The sequence below is a fragment of the Betta splendens genome, chromosome 3 (assembly GCF_900634795.4).
Source record: "Betta splendens chromosome 3, fBetSpl5.4, whole genome shotgun sequence".
In the NCBI taxonomy this organism is placed as follows: domain Eukaryota; kingdom Metazoa; phylum Chordata; class Actinopteri; order Anabantiformes; family Osphronemidae; genus Betta; species Betta splendens.
In genome coordinates this window covers 7,414,541-7,439,752 of record NC_040883.2, presented here as the reverse complement: position 1 = coordinate 7,439,752, position 25,212 = coordinate 7,414,541, and the positions used below count along the sequence as shown (strand labels likewise).

The 25,212-nt window shown below is 44.9% G+C and overlaps 2 long non-coding RNA genes across 3 annotated transcripts in view; both read left to right on the top strand.

Moving 5' to 3' along the window:
* The first annotated feature begins 439 nt into the window (after positions 1 to 439).
* LOC129603916 (uncharacterized) lies at positions 440 to 6,592 on the top strand. Its single transcript, XR_008694272.1, has 2 exons — positions 440 to 598; positions 6,399 to 6,592. It is a non-coding gene; the product is annotated as an uncharacterized LOC129603916 (long non-coding RNA).
* Positions 6,593 to 17,765: 11,173 nt separating this feature from the next.
* Positions 17,766 to 25,212, top strand: part of LOC114852407 (uncharacterized) — a 30,171-nt gene continuing 22,724 nt past the window's right edge. The window contains exons 1-2 of one of the 2 annotated variants that reach the window (XR_008694208.1): positions 17,766 to 19,614; positions 24,772 to 24,844. This is a non-coding gene — a long non-coding RNA (uncharacterized LOC114852407). The remainder of the gene's footprint in view (positions 19,615 to 24,771; positions 24,845 to 25,212) is intronic. The other variant, XR_003785390.3, reaches the window with a different exon arrangement.

Below are 25,212 nucleotides of genomic sequence, written 5' to 3'. Positions count from 1 at the left end.
CCGGCCCAGTAACCCACCAGCAGCCGTGTGCAAAACCAAGTCCGCACAACAACAGGCCAAGAGGTCGCGGTGCCACAGCTCATCAGGCTATTTCCAGTTAATCTCATTTTCCACAACATACTATAACCCACAAGCACAACATGACTAGCTGCTGCTCAAAGGGAAGATGGCGGGCGCTCTCCACCAGGGGCTATGAGCACGACACGCGCCTCTGTTTTCGTTCCTCATTAGGCCGATCATGTGCTATTTGTTAGTTCTAAATATTTGCCTTTGTTTGACACGGAGCTAAAGCTCCTGAATAATGTAGATGAGACACACATTAGCATAGTGGAATGACTAACGTGGCTGCAGGTTCCCGCTGCCGAGGCAGGTGTGTGTGTGCGCGCGCGCGAGGCATCGCCGACGGACCGCGACGCGCGCAGATGACGTCATCGCCGCCGCTCGCGCCGCCGGGTTACGACTTTCCTCGCTAACGTCTTTGCAGAGGCTGGCGAGCCGCCAGGGGGACGGCGCGCGCTGGCAGACGGCGCCACATCAATATCCCAACTAGCCACCAGAGCCCGACTCAAACGGTCGGGGACTTTAAAGGTAGCAGCTGGTGAGTTGATGTGGGGCTCCCCGCATTCTGCCGAGGAGCTTTGGATTCATTAAATGATAGAGATTACTTTTAAACGCTTACACACATTAATTGATGTTGAGAGCGAGGAGATATGGAAGCAGGAGGATATGGGCTACTAGAGATGAACATGAATGGGTTTATCTGGTCCTTTTGTTTTGAGTGATTTAGCACGGACACGGCACACACACACACACACACACACACACACACACACACACACACACGCACACACACACTTCTCAAGGACATTTCCTTGCACCTATCTGTCAAAAGCAAGCCGCCGCCGTATAAATGTAGATCTCCAAGTGCTCCAGTAGTTTGTTGTGTTTTCAAAGAGACCGTACTCGACATTGTGTGCTTTAGATAAAAGTATCTACACAGTGCGCGACTCCCACTCCTGTTGGTTCTATGTGTTTGGTGGAACTCTCTCATCCCCCACCGCTCCCTGTTTTTTTCTCTCTCTCTCTCTCTTTTTTTACTGTCTGCTTCTTGTAAACCTCATTGTAATTCTTCCCCCGCTCGGTTTCCATCTTCCCTCACTTAGAGGCCCGAGAGGTGCCGCTCGCTCCCCGAGGAGCCGGCTGGCTCGCGGTCAGAGGCCCTTTGAGCTGCCAAGTCAACTGAGGCCGCCCCCCCCCCCCCCCCCCCCCCCCCCCCCCCCCCACTGTGCGCTCCTGCACCGGGGCTGCCGGGATGCTGGCGCGGGCCCATTGATTTACTGCCGTTGGCTAGGACACTCTCCAAGGAGCTCCCATCCTGGCTGGAATAGCGTTTATTTGGGACACATTTGGCAACGCCGGCATCTTGGCCCTCTTTGAAATGCGTCGTCCAGAGACGAAATAAATGAACGGTATCAAAGATGTGTCAACCGTGATGCTTTTTCAGGGTTTTTTTTTTTCTTCCTCTTTTCATGAACGATGGGAGGCAGGGACGGGAAACTAAAGCAATTGTGTCCCAGTGCAGCACAGCACCCTGTTCAGAACAGACAACAGCACAACAAAGACTGACACGAATAAGTCTGTTCCCGTCACGAGTGCACTTGTAATGTGCGCGTCAAAGTCATCCGCTACACTTGTGTCTGACGTTTTGTAATTGCTCGACCGCCACTTTATGATATTTTTATTTCGCCTCTGATCAGACGGATATGAAATGCACCACAGTCTGCCTGTCAGAAGCAAGTGGTGGGATGGTGGAATGTTTGTTACTCCGCACTTTGTCTACTGGGCACTGAGCGACAACCCAGCCAGTCTGAGGCGTCTTTCTATTCCATTGTTTTCTAGGTGAGATTTTCGCCTTCATACTTATAGACAGGGGAGCCGCCGAAACCATAGTTGAGTGGCAGCATTTTGTTTTGCATTTGTCTCCAAACAGATGCATAGCTGTCATTCAAGGTCCCATTGAAGATTGCTATCAAATGTAATCGCTTCAAAGCTTATTCCCATGAATGCCCGCTTACACATACAGCTTTTTCAGGTGTCTGTCAAAAGGATGTTGCAGAGTGGCATGCGGAAAGCGCTTCAAATGTATGAATTTAAATATAAAAGAGGCGTCGACATTATGATTCACATCAGGCGCTCCTAAAGCAACACAATGCATTTGGTGGCATTGTGCTTTTAACTGTATTGCTAAAGATGCTTCGCTTTAAGAAAGGGCGAAGCAAAATATACTAATAAAATGTTGATAACCGTGTGAGTTGTACTCTCCACACACACTACATGGTGCATTTGAATATTATTTGCAACAATTTCAAAGGGGCACCAAGGCAAATGTTTGTATACCTACGCTGATCTAGCAATTGCCACTCGTTTTTCCTCCGATTCTCACAAGAGCTGCTTGGCCGGGCGGCTTAAATTTAAATTAAATTTTGTTCAGCAAATTGTCTCTGAGAAATCAATTAAATGTGACCTCAGCGCTCGCCTTTGTAATATTTGGAATCAATCAGCTCATGGCTTGGTATGGATTTGCAATAGTACACCCTTCAGTCCTCCTAGGAGCAATCACGGCCTTTCAGTCACACTTTGTAGTCACCTCGGGCTGCAAACATGTGGGCTCCAAGGCGTCGCCGCGCTGTCCTTTAAGTCAAGTGCTGCAGAAGAAGAAAATAGTTTTTAGGAGCACGAGCAGCATATAAATACACGTAGACACAAGTTTAGGATGTGAAATACTTGATAAGTGAAGAAAATGCATGGTGACTGGATGTGGAAACTCTATGGGTTTTATTGGACTTGGGATTTGTGATGAATCTAAAACGTTCTGCGTTTTGTTATTATCACTACTTTAGCGCACAAAGCGAAGTCACCTGCCTGTGAACTCTGACCTGTTCAGTTTCAGATTCAGTGCCATATTACTGCAAACGTTAGAAGACCGTGGTGCTCTTTAAAACCCTCTAAATGGTTCAGGACCACGGACAGAGGCTGAAAAGGAACTTTATATTTTTATCATGTTTGCAAATTAGATTCAGAGTCCAATAAAATAATTATGACCTCAAGATAAAAAAAAACTTCCCTCCTGAAGACCTTGGCTTCTGTCTAAAATGAATCATAGAAAGCAGACATTTTTGGATTGTGTTAGATACTACTGCATGTCAAGGTACTACAGCTGTTCAAACTTTAAACAAGGATGTTTTGTTCTAAAGAGGCTTTCTTTTCGTTTTGGGCATCAAACTTGTTGTTGTTATTGTACAATGTTATGTCTGTACACATGTTTGTAATGTGGAGGACATACATGTGAAGGGTCGACTGTCGTAAACAAGTCAGTACCCGACTGCTCTTCTCCTCCACAAGACACAGGCAGCTGTGGCACAAAGTGAGGCGTCCACACCGAGATGCCCCGTGCTCCAGTCAAAGATGACATGTTGATGCTTCACACCACATGTCTGTGTCACATAATGTAACTGCTGGTGACAGGCTGATGACCACAGTTACCCTGCAACCCTTAAGTTAGCTCAGCCCAGTGGAGTGGCCCGCTCCGGAGGCCACAGTGGAAATAACACCGAGCGGTGTGTGTGTGTGTGTGTGTGTGTGTGTGTGTGTGTGTGTGTGTGTGTGTGTGTGTGTGTGTGTGTGTGTGTGTGTGTGTGTGTGAGTGAGAGAGAGAGAGAAAGAGAGAGACGGTCATTTGACATATGCTGCCAATGATTTAGATGGAACACTTGCAAAACACGCTGGGCTTCGTGGGCTGACCACCAGCAGCAGGTTGAAAAAAGAAGACGCTTGCATCATTTTCTTGACGTGCAGTGTATAAAAGCAGTATGTATTTAATATTTATCTCTCTATTGTAATTCGGAAGTTCGACCCCTGCAGCGGCTTAAAATATATTAGCAACAAAATGGGAAACAGGACTTGTCTTCAAAAGCCTTGTGTTAGGCTGACTTTACCAGCTACTTGCTATTGCTTCATATTTAACACACACTTATAGAAAGCGCATTGATCTTTTCACCTAAGTCTTGGTAGGAAAGCAAATAAAAGCATTTCAGAAAATGTCAGCGTTCTTTCAAAAACGAAACCTGTCTAGTTCACTAGCAACCCAGAGCTGTAATGCATCTACGGCGCACAGCAGAGCACTGCAAAGACAGATGATGCACCACAGGGGGGTGGAGCATAAATTAGATTGTGAGACACATTCAGACAAACACACAGCAATCTTAGAAGGCAAAACTGTGGCTGCCTGCAGAAGTTTGTCAAGTTCCTGGCAACTTGAGCCCTGAACTTCGGCTTGAGACCAGGTGTTGGGCGCCAAATGGATTATTGCCTGGTTTGAGGTCAGATATGATGCCTTATTAGCTCATGAAAGAGCAGGACAGAGTGCCAGACCATTGTTCTCCATAACGAGATGAAAGGCTAGCTGGCTAATGAACATCTGCCAGCCAGCATAAGGACCCCGGCAGACACACAAAACCTTGAATTGACCATTGCTGAGAGCAGCTGCACTGATCAGAAAGATTTTGATGTAAATTTAGAACGAGGGATCGTCACGGAGCAGCAGTAGCAGTCAAAGAGCGAGATTAGGAGGAGGACCCGCTGCGCTTCCCTGTGTTTGAGATGCCAAAGTTCATCAGCCCTACGTCCGTCAGGGTTCGCTCGTCCTGCTCACCAGAATCATTGGAATGGAAGGAAGGATGATGTATCAAAGTTACAATCGTCAGCTCGAGATTATTTTTTTTAAATGGTGTTCTTTCAATATGTAGTATTTCTATGGCAACATCTACTGAACACTAAAGATGTACTTTCTATAAAAAGAAACCGCTTTGATGCAACATTTTTGTAGGAATTAATATTTTTTTCCAATGAAGAGTGAACTGTAAGGAGATTGGGGTGGATGAGCTGCATTGATTTTTGAAGTCCATTTCAACTTTATGATTAGATTAGAAATGAAATCTTGCTTGAGGTTAGAGGGACAGATTGGTCATAATAAATAAGCATTTGCAATTTAGTTTAGGCAAACATATTTAGGGGACTATTTGCCATTGAATTCACCTAAGGCTAAGGCTAAATGTATGTATGTCAAACCCAAGCCAGCTTGACGTAGACCAAGGCTCTAGTTTTATATTTCTACTTGACAGATTTCCGCCCAGAAGCACAAAAGACAGAGCAGAAACAATGGTTACGTGTGAACCTTTTGACAACAAGTCTCATCAGATCTTAATAAAATCTTAGGACATTTTCATGGTGCAGACAAAACTGACAGGAGCAGCTGTCCAATAAGACGCCTCCCTAAATTCAGTACAGTATGACAATAATAATATGCTTTAATAGCAAAACATGGAAAACTCTTGACTTTCTGTCAAGATAAGTCCAACTGGTTGGGGACATCATTAAGTTATTCTCCACATTACTCTGAAGTCATTTGCATAATGCAATAACTCTAAACCCTAAAGTGCAATTACATTGCTCATACCACCATGAGCTAGGAAATGATTCCCCTAACTACAGTGTCAGAACGCATCACAAAACATATCAGAGGAGGATCTGAACGTGGCAAAGGCTACGGCGCAGTGTTAATTAGGTTACTGATACTTTCCACTGCACAATTACTCTGTCATAGTGGCTCATCTTTCATTTTCCCTGCTCACCTCCTTCCCTCTTTGAGGCTCATTCTGGGAAATTCTCTCCCGCTCAGCAACACATGTGAGGGCGACGCGCTAACGAGGAGGGTGCGGCCCATTACCACATGCATCGCCCTGCGTCTTTTTGAGGGATCGTCTGCATGCAGGCAGCGTTTAGTCGCATTCGCCCGCACATCTGGACAGATCCACCACGAAACGCGGTCCGTGTGGGGGGGGGGGGTCGGCAAACGGAGGCTCCGGACTGGAATCAATCAGTCAGAGGCAGCGTCGGAGCGGCTGCTTCTTGGACATATGTAAATAGAGGCTTACCCAGGAGATAGCCTAGGACTTTGAGGTAATTGTTTAGAGATCCTCTGCTCACCAGCGAGGGAGGTTGCTGCATTTTTATTAAAAAGCCCCAGGGATTAAAGAGACCTCAGGCAGAATCTGTGGGTCACCCAGTCTGAACCGTCCAGGCCTGAAGTGAAAACCATTCGAGTCGAGGCGATGCAGTAGTTCAGTTGGAATACGTTTGAACGTGGCGAAGTGTGTGTGTGTGTGTGTGTGTGTGTGTGTGTGTGTGTGTGTGTGTGTGTGTGTGTGTGTGTGTGTGTGTGTGTGTGTGTGTGTGTGTGTGTGTGACTTGGGGGTAATTGCTATTAGCGGTAAGGAAACTTGCCTCACACCGAGGTTATCTCGTGCACGCTGAGCTAATCTCCCTGCATTTCATTTCAGGAGGACCTCTCTTGCCAAAGCACCACCTACCACAGCCGGCTACAAGTCCATTAACGGAGGCCGTCTCCGCCCGGCCTCCAGTCGCCTGTGGGAGCGACTCGGGCTGTTACATGAAAGAGGAGAGTAATTTGGTTCACTACACAAAAGTGGACGTGCCTGGACAATGTGATATTAAAATGTCTTTGTGATGGAAACACTGCGGTCTATCACACGCCGCTTTTCTCCGCAGCGCTCGAATTCCGTGTGTTTGCAGCTGCAGAAACGTGTGTTTCTGTCTTATTTCGCCCTGAGCTTCGGTGGCTCAGACGGCGGAGAGCTTCTGCTCTGCAATCTCACCGTAGCATCGCTACAACCTACATCACAGGCCCATCAATAGTGGCCTGCAGGTGAACCGCTCCATATGCAATCACCAGGCGATGATTGCACGTGCAGTCATGTAACTTTGATTCCCACTGATGGGTTGAAACCCACGTGGGCAACAGCAGCCGGGCATCAGCTAAAGATCTTAAATAAAAAAATATGTAACATTTTATTTTGAATAGTTGCCATTCATCATGTGGAATTTGAAAGGCCTCACTCTATGTTAACACGGTGATGGATGCACGTTAACAGTGGTGGGTGCTCTAAATAGCTGTTTTACACTCAACGAGGTGGTGACACCGGTTATCATCACAGTAAAGACGGAACGTGTCATTTATTCCCACTGTGCGGCTCATTCGCCTGTTTCTCTGCCGTCTCGACGACAATCGCGCTGCTGTTTGTCAACTGCTTTGTCTGCGCGAAGAACAACCAGGCAAAACCAAGCGAGCAACGCTTCGAGGAGGATGCAGAACCACCAGCCGGCGCTCATAATAGCCACTAAGCCAACGTTCAGAGTGTCGGCGCGAACGCCTTCAATGTCATTTGGCAATAAAAACAGGCTATTTCTGAAAATGCCGGTTTTGTCTCGTTCAGGTTAAGCTGTTTACACACATCTTTGATACCCCGTGATTAATGCTCCCTCGCTGACATGACTAAACCAGCTGACAAAATATTCTCAGCCACAGATAGAACTGCCCGCCTGTGAGTGTGAGATGTTACGCCCACCAGTCGCCCACGCGCTCTGAGTGAGCAGGAGAAGGTTATGTCTAATACATGGAGACGCAGCGATGATCCCAGTAGTAACATGCACTGTTTTTACTACGGCAGCATCATCAAAAAAACAAAAAAAAGCAGGACTCAAGTCAGAATTTGTTCAGACAGCAAAAATCTGTATTCGACGCCAAATGAGTTCATCCAGATAAATCAAATACAGTTAAGTAGCCGAACGCACTCAGACTCATTAATCACATTGTACAGTGCCTTTACATATTTAGATTTTTTTAAATTTTTATTAAATTACCTATATAAATAGTTTTTATGATGTAATTTGAAAGAAAGTTAATTGAATACAACGGACAAATAAAGATCTATCCAGTACATGAGGCAAATATATAGATGTTATAAAATATTAAAGTTTCTTACATTCTTCATTATCTAGGTTTCATCTTTCTATTTATTATAAGTACTTCTTATTATTTGTCTAGTTTGTCTATTTGTCTAGACAAGTATTTGTCTACTGCTTCTTCACCCTAGACCCTATACTTAGGATTAATTCTTTTTGAGCCACACTGTTGCTCTGTCTCTGACTTAGTACAAATTAGACTCTTCAAAAGACATCACCTGCCTGTGTAAAAACAGTTAAATTCACTGTGCTGTTTCAATGTGAAACTGTGTAAACATGACATGAAAAAAAGGACATGAAAGAACACAGATTAACAACTGATTTCATAACCTTAACCAACGTGTCTCGGTTTTATTGTGTCTCCAGCTTTACTTTAGTTTTAATTTTTTTATTTTCCTTTTCAGCAGCACACACGTGGACACGTCCCGCTTCTATGATTGGGTCTGCATGCTGGTTGGTCTAGATTGAAACCATGTGATTAACCCTAAAAATTTCTTCATGTCCACCAGCTGCACTGTAGGTCATAACAAGGTCAAAAAGGCCTTGTCGCCATTTCTCACATATTCTTTCATTTTTTTTCAAAAGACCAAACACTATTCCTCATATGTAAAACTTCCAAACACACTCTACCATTAACTGGGAATGGAGCATCTCACAAAAACTTTTGGCACCTCGGTGCCCAAAGTCAGAGTTGGGAAAAGTTGAGCTCCGTTTCACATTTTCTCTGACGCGCTGGAGACAACCAATCATACTCAGCAATGAGACAAAGTGCGTGTCCTCTCCAGCAGCTTTCCAGGAAGTATGGGAAAAGTCAGGCAAGGTGTCACCGCTCCGCATAACAAACTATGAGCTCTTAATACAGAAACGCATGGATGTAAAACACAGACAGTCTAGTGGCCGTTGGACACAACATTTACTTACAGTAGATTTGTTTGTGCACTAAGCAGAGAGGAAAAACGGAGTCTGCTGGTTCATGTACGCGCTTTTTGGCTGCAAAATTCATAGGGGCTCTGAAATTCAATAGTGCCAGCATCATATTCGCTTTATATTGGTCATATCGCTCATAGCATCTGCATCGGAATCGCAGTGAAATTGCAATCATATCTACTGTATCTTCTAGCCACGCAGTTTTTATTATTAGTGTAACGTAGCTCACAACAGAAGTGCGTCTGTTCACTCATCGTTCCTCGAGCGCGACAAATTTGATTTCCTCCTTTGGAGCAATTTCTATCACAAGTTACTTGCGCGCGACGGTTTGTGTTTGTGGTCATTTTACAGTGGCGTCTTTTTGTTCCTTTCACATCCAGATCACACGACATGGGGTCCAACTACTGTACGTAAAAACTTGCGGCTTAGTGACATTACAAGAACTTCTTTGTCTTTTCCATGTTATTTTTGATGTGTTTGTGAGCTGTACTTTTCTTGCAATTTTAAATATTTACATATAATTCCAAACCCTTTATAACCAGATAGTATAGTTAACAGAATAGCTCCTCTGTTGCATGATGGAACTAAAGCCTCTCCCAATTAGTTTTATGCTGCTGAACTCATTCCGCCGCTTCCATCATGAGTTACATCATGGATAAAGATTAATGAAGCGGCTCCGCTGGCAGCCATGCAGGTCCAAGTCATGATGCTATCTGCGCTCCACAGCACACGTACCATCGTTTATGGCCTGGATCATGAGCAGATCGTTTCTTCCTCCGCGCTTTGGCCTTTCCATCATGTTGTTTGAGGTTTATCTTGCTCTCATCTGTTCATCCAATGTCCTGCCAGAACTTATTTGGCGGAGCTCTTCGGTGCTTCCAGAAATTTCAACACGACTCCTCTGATTCTCAGCACTAATGAAGGGGTTGCCTCGTGTGCTATGGCGTCTGCAGTCTTTATCAGGTGCTGTAGCTTCAGCCCTGCTCCGGTGGAGCTCATTGTTCATATCACTGGCTCACGCTTCCTAACAGCTCCGACAGCGTTTCTGTGATCAGCTGGTGTTGTTCTTCTTGGCCGAGGCGTTCTTTTTATCTTTGCTCCGAACACCGGTGGTTTCTTTAATTTCTCAGAGCCTCAAATTGATTTTCCCTTCTCTCGCACACTAACTTTATTTGTACTTAAACTGCCCTTTGGTCTTCATCTTGATTTAACCTTTTCAACGAGTGCAACCATTACTAGTCAAATCCACAGGTAAAAATTACAATTACTGCAGATTTTAATGCCGTTATTTAAGTGGTTTTCAAACACGCTACAAAGCACAAGTTAAAACAACTTATCTCATAGTTTTGCTGAACTTCATTTAATAGTCAAGGCTTAAAAAACACCACTGACATCTTACAGTATGTGACTATTCTTAGTTACATACTATTGTTGATGACTTGTAATGTGGATGACACAGTGCCGTGTTGTATCCACATCTACATCTATATCCATGTTTATCTGTAGATATGAAATGCTAAAATGCACATCCTCAAATGTTTCATATCCATCTGTGAAATTCCAGTGCTTCAGACCTCATTGTGAATATCTGGAATTACTGCAAGTTAAAACTTCAAAAAAAGCATCTTTAATGTTAAGTTAGTGTTTAAACGCTTAAATACACCCACATGACACCAGCTTGTTTCTGCTCTGCCTTGTGCAAATATGTAAATATCTATGCAGTATGGGTAAATATAACATTTCAGGCATGATGCGCCATGATAAACACAGACTTTGGCAGCAGTGGTACAATGGAAATCTCTGCTCATTCTTTTTCCAAGAGAAATTGTTTGGGAAATGAGTAGGAGAAAGTTGAATAATGTGGCAGTATGTTGCTTAACAAAAACCACCTTTATTTTACAGTCCAGGCTTTTTCCTTTTGTAACGTTTGAAAGAGTGAGCGACGAAAGTGCAACACTGGATTTCCAGTAGCGGCTGGATCGATACGCGATAGAGAACTTTCATGACGGCTACCTCTGTGCGCGCATTGTTGCGTGTGTGTGTGTGTGTGCGTGAACCCTGTGTGCAGAGTGTGCCGGTGTGTGGGCATACGTGTGCGCCGTGAGTAATAAAGGCACCGCGGATGTGTTCCGGGGGAGCCGTGATGTGTGACAGCCACTCCGGGACCACGAGGGAGCAGAGGACGGCTGCTCAGAGCTTGAAATATTGAGCTCTGGTACAGACGTGTAAGCAGCGCCAGCGCCTCCACCTCCTATAGTCATGACCCCTCTCTCAGCCCAAGGCAATTACAATGGAGGAGAATCAGCAGCGTGGCAGCACAAAAAGCCTCCTGCAGAAATAACACAATGAAGAATCATTTCTAATTCCACCTCCACTCACATGCATTGAAAACATACCCATGTGTTCTCTTTAGCAGAAGGCACTTATTAAATGCGGCAGCGGAGATGAGACAACAACAATTCACATGTTTTTTGTGGAGTTTAGTTTATAGGGTTTTTTTTTTTTTTTTTGGTGCCATGCCTGAGTGATCAATGTTATTGTGCCACAGATAAATAACAGAAGAGGAAGATGACAGGGCTGCGCTGTACCTGGAGGAGTGGAGCCAGAGGGCTACAGGAGCAGCATTATGTTGAAGTGTTAGAAGGAACCACCTCTCTGCTACCCGGCTCCACTCACCTGCTTTGATCACCAACCGGAGTGTCATTCATCACCTACAGCGCTGCTGAAGGCTGATGACGGTGTGTGTGTGTGTGTGTGTGTGTGTGTGTGTGTGTGTGTGTGTGTGTGTGTGTGTGTGTGTGTGTGTGTGTGTGTGTGTGTGTGTGTGTGTGCGTGCATGTGCGTTAAATAAAGAAAGCAGAGGAGATGCTGTATGTCCTGTCTCTGAATGTCTGTATTGTTTCCAGTGTTTCCTTTTAACTTTATTTTTTTGATGTCCGCACAGACAGTGACGGGAGATTAGAGAGAGAGAAAGAGAAAGAAGGAGACGTGCAGACGGACGAGCTGGAATCTAATTTGTAGTAGGTTTTTCATTTGGGAAGTATATATTTTTCTCTTTAAATCAATATTCTGATCCACTGGACAATTATCATCTGACATTAACAAACATGAAACATTGTGGGAAGGTATTAGCATAGAAAATACATTCAGGAATTCTGAATTACTTTTGCTTGACTAAAGAATATAAATTTAAGGATCAAGGATATTTATCTCTCCCCATTTACATGTCAGTGCTGTTAATACCAAACTACTGCACTCTACACATAAACACCAGCGCTGACCTGCTAATGGAGCTGCTTCAAAAGCCAGTTCAAGTTTCGTTAGGCACTTGTCACTTCTGCTTGTGTCGTTAGCATCAAAAGTGAAACAAATCCCGAGCTGCTGGGACCAATAGCTCTCTGCAGCACCTGCAAGACCCGAATGCAGCACAACGGCGTTGTTTCAGTCTCTGAAGGAGTCTCAAGGCTCGCTCCGTGGCTTTGAGAGCGCGAGCTGCGAGATCGTTCAGCGGCGAGACCACCCTGTCCATCCTCTGCTAAGCAGCCACAGGGGAGCTGCAGGGAGGGGGGTGGGGGGTGCTCAGAAGCAGGGTGGGGGTCTGCAGCTCAGCGAGAAAGCCCCGGTGGGAGGGGGAGGATGCTCCACATGCGAGTGTTTGGAACCTCACCAGGAAAAGCCTCACCTGAACCTGATCACTGGTATTTCCCCTGCGATGCAGTAAGTGGTTGAGATTTTACTTTGCACAACAGTCCTCAGACCGCTTACTGTAGTTCCTGAAGAGCTGGAAGCATTAACTCGTTCAGAAAAGATGAGTGAGAACCCCGTGCATCGAGTGCATGTGTTCATCCATGACTGCTGCTTCACACTTGAACACATTGGTGCATCACTGCAGAACTTTTGGTGTCAGATTTTTCTCTAATAAATCCAAACCTACCATTATTCCCTGACCTTAATCAAGTGCTGCGAGCGGCTGAACCCAACCTTAATAAAGCTGTAGTCACGAAACCTAATGCACCACTGCAAGATTGGATATTTAGAAAAGAAATGGAATGCTGTAGATTGGATGCATTATACAATTATTGTGTATATACATTTGTCATAGTTAACCTATCCTTGCTGAAGTTTTTAAACAGTGTAATCTAGTTGTAATTATATTCCCCAAAAAAACATGTATTTGCTGCAGTTTACTGTACTTTCATTTCAACAAAACATAATATTCTTACGAGACGGCTGCTTCAGGGCGTTCTGCTTGCAGCACTTCACCACATGCATGATGGGATATAAGAAAAAGGAGATGTGGGGGGAATGAAACAGTTTAAAACTCACAATAGGAAATTATAACAGTACTACTGTATTTATTTGTACTTTTTCACAACTATGGCGGTGGAAAATACATAAAAACCTGTTTTGGGTTTGTTGTGGCACAGCAGTAAATATTATTATATAATTATACTGGAAAATACAATACAACACCTTGCCATATTTGTTGTAACTACTTGGTGCATTAGTTTGACACTTTTTCTGTGATGTTCGAAAGCGAGCGAAAACTGTGCCCAGTAATTAAATTAACATGGGAGCTCTCTGTTTTATTTTGGTCTAATATCCTAACTCTTCAGAGTGCCTTTGAAATCCAGGCAGGCTCCATGCCAATAGATTTAGGGCTAATCACTCCGACAAAATATGCAGCGACATGCGATGTCACATTCCGGCAGCGAGAGGCGAGGACGAGCGACGCGCGCGCAGCAGTCTTAAAGAGCCAGTGGAGACGCTGGGGACGGAGAAAAGCGCCGCGCCCCCAGGTACGCCGCCGCTTTGCCGCTCATTAAACTTGCATTGTTTGAAGTGTTTAGCTGCTGAGCTTGTTGACATAGGGGTGCGACGCCACGCGTATAAGGCGAGCGGCCGCCGGGAGCCGTAATGAGCCTGGAGAAAATGTAAAAAGCGGCGGGCGATGAAACAGAGCGTGTGATCCATCGGCGGTTCAACCTGGCGGATTTCTCACGTCTCCTCCGAGATGAGGGGATGAAGCTGATTGAAGAGGGGAGCGGGTCGGACCGGGCCGCGGCGGCTGCCGAGGGGGGGGGGGCGGTGTCGGGTGGAGGGAGCTCGGGGACTCGCACGGAAGCACGCGTCTGAAATATTTAATTTAGCGCTGATCAACAGTTGCCTTTTCCAAGCTCAGATTGAATTATCCTATATGGCAATGCCATTATGTCTGGGATTATTACATGCTCTCCAGGAGATTTGGTTTATTCATCTTGTCTATTGTTGACAATGACTGGAGCACTCCCCAGAGTGCAGCCCAGAGAATTGATTTCTGACAATCCGTGATTCACCTCCTCGCGCCCCCCACTCGTCTGTGACATTCCAGCAAATCACCTTAAAGGCAGACTCTGACAGCTCCTCGCATCCCGGCCCATATAAACAGCCATTACTTCTTCACAAGGCTCTCCTTGTTCTTGTACATGGGCTTCGGTACCTTCACAGGGGGACGTTAACGCCGGAACGGCGTGCGCGACGGGAAGGGGACCTTCTGCAGTGCCGCCGATTAACAAGCGCCTCCACTGTTCCACGACCTCAAACCGGGACCTGTGAAGCTCACGCCGGTCACAGGAAACAGGAAGTGGTGCGCCGCTGCTTTCACTTCATACAGTAAATCTGATTTATCCCACTTCCGAGTGTCTCCCACCTGGATGCCCAGACAGGTTAAAGGTACAATATGACATTTCTGTTAATGCAGCAGCAACGACCAACATGGGCCTCAATTAATACAACCCCCTGGAGCATCTCCAGGTACTAGACTGGGACCTGTCCAGCGTGAACCCCGCCTCTCCTCCGATTGTCAGACAGGCGACCTTTGAACACGGAGAGGGTTTACGCAGCGCTTCTACAATACTCCACTAGCATCACATGAAGCTTTTAGTGGCACCACAGCTCCAAATCCTCATTCGAGCGTTGCTTTTGCTCCCCGGATATGCGGCAAACAGGCTCCGACTCCAGCCAGACGCACTTAATCAATCACAAATTGAATTTGCGATGGCGCGGAGTCTTATTTAACCGCGCGGGGGCCGTTCGGCTGCGCCACAAGACTTTTTGTGATGGATAAATGGCAGAAGAATGGGGCCCCCCTCCAGTCAACGCCTCTGTGTTTCTGACATGGCCATTCCATGTCACACGGCTTGAAAAATGAGCTCCGTAGAGGCATGCAGTCCAGCTATGAGATTGCACTTCATAAAGGGGAACAGCACACTGGGGTGAAATTCCACTGTAGGGTTATGGATTTTCCAGTACATCACTGATAGATTGCACTAATATAACCTCAATAAAGAGTTTGAGAACAACTTTATGGATGTTTTCCCTTTTTTGTCATCTCATTTTTCTCCCCTTTGATGTGTGCTCCAATTGATTTGTCTGTTTGCTTTTCTTTTTTTTTCCCCTTTCTCCTACTTTGTCTGGCTGTCACTCACGGGGCGCAGAGTAGCGCACTCCCAACACATTAGTCATGGGATGTGAACTATGGAGTGTTTCTTCCAAAGTTTCACAAGTAGAACCTCAAGCAGCTCATTTTTGTTTGTTTTCGCTCCAAGCGGCGATGGCGGTGGCGGCGGCGGAGATGCTTCGCAGGCTGTGATGTGTACATTGCGCGTGAATTCCTAAACGACATCACTTGGCACAGACGAGGACGCGGGTTCTTCCTTGAGTCGTCACCCTGAGCCATTGCGGCCACTCGAGAGCAGCCCCCGTTCTCTGTCATTACTGCAAGTAATAATAAGCAAAATGTGATTAAGCAAAAACAGGATTAAATACATTCTGTGGATGCCCTGGAAAACATCCATGTGCTGCAATAGAACATTCACACTTAATTAAATTCACAGTTCCCTTAATTATTAAACAGACATACAAGTACACAAATACACAAATTATACAACTTTTGCAGCATTTCTGCTATTTCTACTAAGCGTTAGTTACTTAATGTTTGTTCACATTGCATGTTCTTTATTGTGGATTTTGCCATTATTGCATGACATCATCTTACAGCGCAGTATATGAAGCTCTGCTATGGTGTCACACACTGGGCTGATGCTCTGTGCACAATGATGAAGTTAGGTCTGGTTCTAATGAGGAGACAGCGTGATCCCACATCAGAAAGTCTGAGGCAGGAGGTCGGGATTCACGCCTTCAAAGATTAAATTAGTCCAAACGCAACCGGGTCTCAACCGTACACATTCGAGTGCAAATCAGCACAGGTTGACAGGACGGTTCCAAACATCCCTGATGTGTGTCCTACTCTGTAATTCATGACTTGTTGAGCATTAATTGTGTTAGTTTTTAATATAGAATCTCAGGGGACAATAATTATAATTTACAAATTACTTTGGTTTACTCAAGGTGATTAGATTAGTGGATCTGCAAATGTACCGACTGACCTTGCCTGAGAGAGCAGCTCCGTTCATTCTAATTAAAGTCCCACAGCGATGCTTTGATATAAGGTGGTAAAAAATATTCAATAAGGAAAGTTCTGTGTGGAAAACTGGGCGAACTTGAATCGATGTGTTCTGAAAATAAGCCGGCGTCCGTGGTCCCGCTTGCCCAGTCACCGCGTGTGACCTGCTGAGCCCGTCTCCCAGTTCCCCGACCACTCGCCTCCCGCGCTCTCTTCAAGTCCAGGGCTCCGCTGTGCCCTTTCTCAACCCGGCCAGCGGGGCCTTGCCCCCCCACAGCAGCCTGTTACTGCGCCACACAACCCTCCATCAGTGCCTCCGCTTTCCCTCCATCACCGTCCCCCCCCGCCACCTGAGGGAACCATTCAATCACCTATGACCCATCCATCTTTTAATGATGTCCGCACACTCCAAGGTCCACCTGCGCCCTACGAAAGCCTCTCCTCACAGTTTGTAGTCTCTCCTTGGTGCGTCTGAAGCAGGAGCGTTCCTGCAGTGCGCCTGCATGTGTGTTGGACCAGATGCATGCATGTGTGAAGAGCTCCCCCCACGTTCCCTCTCTTCTGAGACCTTGACCAGTTTTTGGTTTGTTTATGAGTGCATGTTTGGAGAGTCCGGAGGAGGCGAGCGTTGTGCCAGGAAGAACATATGGCGCTGCTGGGATGCAGACACCTGCCGCTGGACCGCTGAGAGCGCTTTGAGAATCATTAGGAATTAAAGGAACTTAATGACTTCACAAACAATGCAAAAGCATTTCCTGGGTGGTTTCTTTTACCCCCGCGTGGGTAACTTTTACCTTGTTGCAATGCAGCCTGGTGTGTCTTCTGTAGCGCTGCGTGTCCTGACGGCCCCGAGGTACCAAAACAGAACTGTAATGACTGCACAGCGACTCCGCTGATAGAACAGCAGCCCGACGCTTTGTGGAACGTGTTGCTGTCCAATAATATTGTCCTGTGACGCAAACAGAGTGAGAACATGCTCCCAAACCCTCCGATCGGGACCCCCTGACTGAATTCCACAGTACATGGTCCCCTGTCTGCTGAGGACACTGATTGAATATCATGCCCTCTCTCTCCCGTGATTCATGCCTTCTTCTCTCCAGACTGTGTGAAGTAAAGGCTAATATATGAAAATACATATGAGAATCTCACTCTAATGGATATAATAGTAGTTGAGCTACAGTATTTTTTTTCTACTTGCCTACGACATCATTTCCCAATTTTCTTGAGAAAGAAAATTATATAACTACTTGGTAACTTTTTACATGTTTTTCCTGTCTCTTATGAATTGTACATGGCTTTCATGGAAACCCTCTTGATAATTAGGAAATAACGACCAGGTGATTCATTTCTTTAAACACTCAGGGTATTCTACATGTACACATCAAGGATGAATAACAGCTATATTAGAACTTAATAATACTAGGCCACATTTGATGGTAAAGGTTATTAGGGACAACAATAAACTATCAAGTTTAATGCCTTGTTGTTTAAGGTTGAAAAGCACCTGTAACATTGTCTATGTGGCCCCAAACCAACAGTATATGTCAGTGTGGATGGATGGTGACTTGCAATTTACAGTATAACCTTTGCATAACACTTGTGTACTTGTGCACAGAAAAGTGCAGGACTTCTTAGACAGTATGCCATCTACAGCACCTTCAGAAATAAAACATGCGTGCAGGTCTTTTCAGGCAGCCTTTGGCACGATCTGAAAAAGACGCCTGGTTTCCTTCTCAATAGAGGATCTGCTGTTACTATTGTAATCCATCATCCACTGCACATGATTACCAGCATTAACTAGCTGAATTGGCTGTGTTCGCCACTGACAGGAAAAGCCCACGACCTGTTGCTTTCATTCTGGTCTCCTTGGCCTGAGCAACTAGTGAAAGCACTTCAGTCGCTCACAAATACATCTTGAAGAGCAAATATCAACAGGTCTTTTAATAAATGAAAGGCCATGCAGCCTGATATTGCTTGTCAAAACTTGCTGTAAAGAAGAGTGATGTACTGGAAGAAAAGAAATGGAAAGAATGAAGTATTTTCAAATAATATGGGCTGGTTAGTTCTGTATAGTGCATTTACAGGTAGAGGTTTGTGTTTATACTATGCTCAGTTATAAATAGGTGCATGAGTGATGATGTGCACTGTATCATACAGCACATAGCACCTGGATGCTACTGACGCTGCAGCTGCTGCTCTGTACGATGTTATGTGTGCGTGCACTTGTGTCAGGACATGTTGCCATAGAAATACTGTAACAGAGGGCCAAGTGCCACAATTTTATCTTTATAACGTGGAAACTGGACGAATCACCGTTTTTTTTAATATAAAATAACCGAAAGCTGAACCTTAGTTTTCAGTCGTACAGGTACTTGTGGTGTTTGTGCAATATGTCTTATTCTTTAGCTGGACCCTAAAACCTTCATTTGTAATCACTTCTAGCTAATACTCTTAAATTAAATTTAGTTAAAAAATGTAGAAAGTCTCCAAATATGGTCTCTCTCTCAATGTTTCTCCTACTGTGTAACTAGCAATTAGTTCATCTTATGCGTGTAGGATTGAGAGAAAAGCTGAAAAGCTTTGCCAACAGAAGTGTACAGCTAAGCAACAGTTTCTCTGCTGGATGCCAGACAAGATACTTTAATGTACAATAGACTCCAAGTTCCTCGTCAAAACAACAGGGATACACGTGAATTTCGGTGTAGCCGAGAGGAAATACAGTAATAGTGCTATAAATAAAAACTTGGTGGTTTAAGTGATTTGCATAATAAATAAAATGAGTTGGATTGAGAATCCAACAGATTGGTAATGCATTTAAAATTAAAGAGAAAATGCTTACTGTATATTATGTTATAAAAGATATATTGTTAAATGTAAAGTTTGTGGTGTAATTGTGTAATGATGTCGTAAATGTGTTTACTTATGTGGTTCAAGTCAAGTTCAACAGTAAAGGTTGAGTTTTAAGTTTGCTAAGAAAACGATGCACTGCTTTTATTTTGGGGAACGAAGAAGAAGGAGGACAACGAAAAAGACAAGAAGAAGACAAGGGCGCGAGAACGAGGCGGAGGCTAACGCTAGCAGCGCGCGGTAGGAACAACCCTGATGCTAAGCACCTGGAACGCAGGTGATATAAGTGAGAGACTGTCGACAAGTGCAAAGAACTCGTGTACGTGGTAGCGGAGGCAAACTTCAGCACGAAGCCAGGCCCGTTTGTCAAAGTGACGAGGGGAAGTAGCAGCACGTGAGCTAACCCAGCTGGACAACCGTCTCTTCAGCTGTTCGGGGTTGGACACCAGCGACGTCGGCCGCATGGGCCCAGCTGTCATCCTGCTCTACGGCAGCGAGGTGGATACAGCATCGAGGTATCACATTTTAATGATTTTATTGATTGGCTTGGTGACATGGTTTTAAGTGGAGATGGAGAAGTGGATATGCAGTGTGTGTTTTACGTATGCTTGGCTAAAGTATTTGAATGTTTTACCGTAGTTGCGATTAATTTGCTTTATTCGGTTTACTATAAACGAAGTCCCTTGGTTTTATGTGGTAAATAACTATTAAGAGATTAAGAGACAAAGAAGTACTGTAGTGCTGAAGTTACCCATGGTTAGAAAACACTTATTATTCAAAGTAAAAGCTGTAGTATAGTCAGGGCCTCATCTACACAGGACTTAGCTTATGATAAGCTACATACGTTAGTGGCACAGGAATAGAACAGGTAAGCAGAAGGTCCAAGCAAAAGCACAGGAGGATGAGGAAACAGAAAAACGGGCAGAAGCCCAAAACGCATTGGAAAAGCTGGTGGACAAAGAAAAAGCCAGGACTCTACAGCTATTTAGACACAATAGACAATCTGGCAAGGACCTGCGGCAAACAGTCTGCTATATAGAAGGGTAATTAGGGGAATGAGCTGCAAGTCAGCCAGAGGCCAGAGAGGAGCGGGAAGTGTCAGGTGGTGGCAGAGGTGGGGACGCAGGTTACTGGGCAAAGCAGCAGCCCTGAAACCAGAGACATGCATTAAGTGGTGTTTAGAAAAGAGTGAATTAACCGAACGTGACAGCGCATCGCATTTAACTTTTACAACCGAACCTTTGGCTGGATGTGAAACGTGACACAAGCGGCCGCTGCTCCCAGTTTCTTGCGTTTGTCGTTCTCACCAGAGGATACGCCTGCATCCCTGTGGTTTTAGGAGAAATACAGTCACAGAGTAATGGATATTTTTTTTACAGCTTAGCAGATGACATCTAATTAGATTACAATTTCTATCTTCAAATCATTTGCATAGGACTAAACATGACCAGCTGTCCTTTTCAAACCCGCTGTCAGCTGAAGTGCGTCCAAAAGTGGTGGCTTCGATTCGCCCCCTAAACTAATAACTAAATGGGGGGGAAAAGAGACCACCAGGCTGAGGGCCATAACAACTATGCATAGTACAGTGTATTGTACTTGTGTCGGGAGATTTGTTGCAGATATGAGTTAGTGCAGCGGCAAAGAGAGAGAGAGATGGAGACAAGCTGTTGTGAAACAGAATGCGAGCCGGTATTTTGATTAAACATTCATGAAGGCTCAGTAGGAGCCACTTACTGTCAGGTGCTAATTAAATAAAGGTCAGCCACTCAGGTGTTGTTTGTTGAAACAAGTTGCTTTCCTAAAACTACTGTACATGAGTTTGCCTTTGTGCTGCTGCACCAATCAGCCACAACATTAATACCACCTGGTGGGCTTGATGTTGTGCTCGGTGGGAGGTCAGCGTGGGCAGCCCGAATGGTCTGCAGCTACCCAGCATCATGTTTGGTCCAGGTGAGCTAACAAACAGCAAGCATATGCTGAATGCGCGGTAGCAGGCCTGGGAAGAAGGATGTGAGCAATCAGTGTTTGTCATAGATAATAAAGTTCACCTACCAGCACCTCCACAGCTATTCTTTCTCTAAAATAAAATGAACGAAAAAGACATTTAAAAAAAGGATAATCAACAAAACAAGACAGCAGCTCTGTGATCGACCGACGACCTGTCGAAGGTGCCACCCGCCTCTTGACCACATGACAGCTTCCAGTGACCCCTAAAGCGGTTAAAGATAATGAGTGAGTGAGAGAGTGAATTTGACAGACCTGTACATCCTGTTTAACCTACGGACTTGACGGTGATAGTAATCGTCTCTATGAAAACAGAACACGCCTCCTAAAAGTAATGAACCCGCTCCGCTACTCCCCCATCACTTCTGAACTGAAGAATAAACGAATGGCAGTCAGCGCTGAACTAATATAAACCAAATTACAGTGTTTGTGTGAGGGAGGGAGAGATTTCTTTAACGACTCCCACTCAGAGCCAGGACACATACTGTAGCAATTATAGTGCAGTATGTGTTGTGTAATGAGTTAGTGAGGCAGAAGCGCATCATTAAAACAAAGGAACAACGTTATAAATAACCCACAGGAAATAATAGCCAGATTAATACTATGAGGCTAAAATAGACTATCTGTTATGTCAGTGTCAGAGTCAAAGTGGTAAATATCATATTGGTTACACCGGTTATAAATAGATACTGACCATTCATTTCCCAGTGCGGATGAAGACCAGGAGCTGATGGAGCACTGGCTCTCCGATTAAGTGCTCTTTTTCTGAGTGTATCGAACTGATTCTTGATTAACAATTGTAATCAATCCTGGGCCTTCAGCCCCTCGAGTCCACTCACAGCAGGAGCCAATCTAGAAGGCTGTGCATATTTTTGAGCACATTCGCCGCACGCTGCCCGCTATCAAGAAACCAGAGCACTTGGCGCCAATCACATGAAGGGTCATGAATGCCGAACAGTGACAATCAGCAAACTGCCCCAGACTGAACTCAGTGAAGGAGTGGGCTGAACACTCTGTGAATTCTTCACCTCTCGCACACTTGATGTTCCTCCTAAATTTCTCTTTAAGGCTTCAGGTGCTAAATCTGTTGCCACTCCTTTGGACAAAACAGTGTTCCGTAAGTATAGTGTGCTTAATTGAATCTCCCTGCCCTGTATTCAAAAGTCCACTATTTCCTATAGTGGCTGCATATCCTTATGTTGATGTCATCGTAAAACCCCTTGAGACCTTTAAGAACATTGGTGTCAGAAAACATGAAGAATACGAAGGGATGCAAACCCAGTAACTGACTCGTTTTCTGGTCCTTGACTCAGTCCAAGATTTGCATCATTAAAGTATTTCATTCTTCCACCGATGTGACAGGTGGCGCTTTTGTGCTCGCAATAAATCAAAAGGCAAACAGCAGAGTAAGCTAATTATTCCTGGGTTTTAGGGATTGTATGTTCAGAGCTGCAGACCTACGTACAGTCTTTCTGTACGCTCAAATATTTGCTTAGCGATCATGTTTGTTTGGATGTGTGGCCATTGATTTGCTGTGGAAACAAATTCCGTGAGCGAGACCGAAATAGCCCGTTCCGCCTCGCCGGCTGATTCCCATTAAAGGAGGGGCTGGGGGGCAAGAAGCAGAAGTCGCGTCGACGGGAAGCAGCGGCGTCTCAAAAGTCCAACGACGCACACGTTGTCAGGCACCGTTGCGTTCTGCCAAGGGTCTCCCTGGAAACGAGGAGAGGAGGGGCTTCGTTTAATGGCACGACTGATCATTAATGCGCTAAAGTGTAATGGTGTGGCAGAGAAGTAGTTTTTATTCACGGCTACATTAACCCTGTTTTGAAAATGAACCACAAGCCCCTATTGACCCCGTGATCGGAACACCTTCAAGTACCCATCAAATGCCGTGCACAGCCCTCTCTGTAGAAGGCTGCTTCATAATATTTTGCATAACCCAGAAACAAACCAATACTCTCATGCTAGACTTCACATGCCCTCAGGTTTTCTAGATCTCCATTAGTTTCTGGTAATTTAATTAAACACTTGTTTAATTTGGAATATGCACAATGCCATAACTTTGTATGGAACCTTCGCTATTTTAGGTGATACTTAAGCACCATAGCAACAAGAAAAGGGCCTCAAGCTGGGGTAATAATGGAGAACTGCCTCCGAGCCCTTGTCGAAGCACTGGGATTAATTAAATAAACAACACCTAACGCACAGTGAATGATCCGGGATCACTTGTCTGCTGCGACCATGTCAGCAGTCTATTCCTAATTGTTTTCTTAATCACAGATAAAGCGTTCTGTCACCGTTGGTATATATTCCCTCTTGCCCCGTATTCAAAACACTCGGCCGAAAAACAAGCGTCCCTCCGCCGTCCTCATAGTTTCATCTGGATGCAAATGCAGCCTTTGTGACCAGAAATGTGGACAAATGTGAGAAAATTTGTCGCCGAGGCCCGCTGAGTGCCACATCGTCTGCTCTGCATACAAATCATGTTCTGGAAGAAGCCTCTGTCCCACAACCCCCTCAACCTCCCTCCTCCCCCTTCTCTCTCTCTTCCTCCCTCTCTCCCCTTCTTGTCTTTGATTTCACAATAGCTGTCGCATTGCTCTTAACATTGCACTCACATTTTTCTGAGGCATCACCACGAGGGAAAGGTTGAAAATCATGTTAATAGGACATGCACAGCTGGGACAAAAGACAGGGGGATATATTTATTCATTATTTTATATCATATTAAGAAGGATACGTCTCAAGGACTCGACGGCGTTGTCTTTATAGGCAGCTTGTGCCCTTGGTGGCGTGAGGTGGCTTTGCTTTATCGTGTGCAACGGGCGTTACACCCATCAGCCACAACATTAAAACTACCTCATGGTGTTGATGCCTAACAAGCAGTGATGTTGTGTCACCTGTCAGTCAGGACCAGAATTCAGTTCTTCCTCATACTGACTTGTCAGATATTTCATTTTTATCTGCAGTGCTGTATATTGCAGCTACAGTGGGAAGGACACATGAATGTCGTGGCACTTTTGATGCAAGGTGTTTTTGGTAAAGCAGAAGGATTGAACTCCACTATACTGTACATACTGTATCTAATGGAGGAAATTCCAGAAGCTGGTGAACAAAGTACAGTTCGGGGTTCGTCTCATGGAAAATAATTTTAAAAAGTGTGCAGATCTTCATTGTCCAGCTCATTTTCTTTTGTAAGCCGCTGTCAAGCCCCTTGGTGTTTAATATAGATGCTAAGAGCACGGGTTTGAATTAATGTATGCAAATGTCAGTTGGCTTCTTAAGTGGATGTCTGGAGCAATAAAGTAGTAATGAAGCCGTTTTAGCTGCCCGGCGTTTGCCCTCATGGAGACCTTCTTCATCTTCACTGCCAAAGAGCTGCTCTACTTGTGGGTCCTACAGCTTCTAGGCAGAGCCTTCGGGCACCAAGCTCCTCTCCTGTGGAACCTGCTGAACTGTGTAAGGTCTTGAACCTTAAACCTGTAAAGTGCTTTCAGATGACTCGAATCCTCATAATGACCACATGTTTAGATGTGACATTTCTGATTCACATTTTCAGCCTGCTCGTTGACCTTCACTCTTTTTACGGTGGCACCAAGAAGCTGTGATTAAAGAAAGCCCCGCACATTAAACCCTTCACACCCAGTTCTTGTTTTGTTTTTTAGTATCGCCATCATGGCTTCGCATTGTAAATGAATGATCATTGAGGAGGCTGTCCACGCCTTCTGCATGCTCGGGGTAAGAAAAGCTTTGTCACACTCTTTATTTTCTAAGTTTAAATTTCAGCGACTTGTGTCAAATTGGTCTTAAAGTGTTCTCTTGAATATGAAATACAGACTTATATTATACTCAATGTTCCAACTTGTTTTATTGTTATTGTTTTGCACATAACGCTACTTTTACGTTTCATGTGTAAGCTGTTAGAGAACATGATCCGATCCGCTTTATTGGCCAAGTATGCTGTTACATACGAGTCATTTGCTTCTTGTTATTGGATAGTCTATATGACAGTATCTAATACCACTATGCTCCGCGCTCAGCTTGCCAGCTGGAAACATTAAAAGTCAATTCAAGCCCTAGCGATGGAGCTAACATTGCCTTCATTG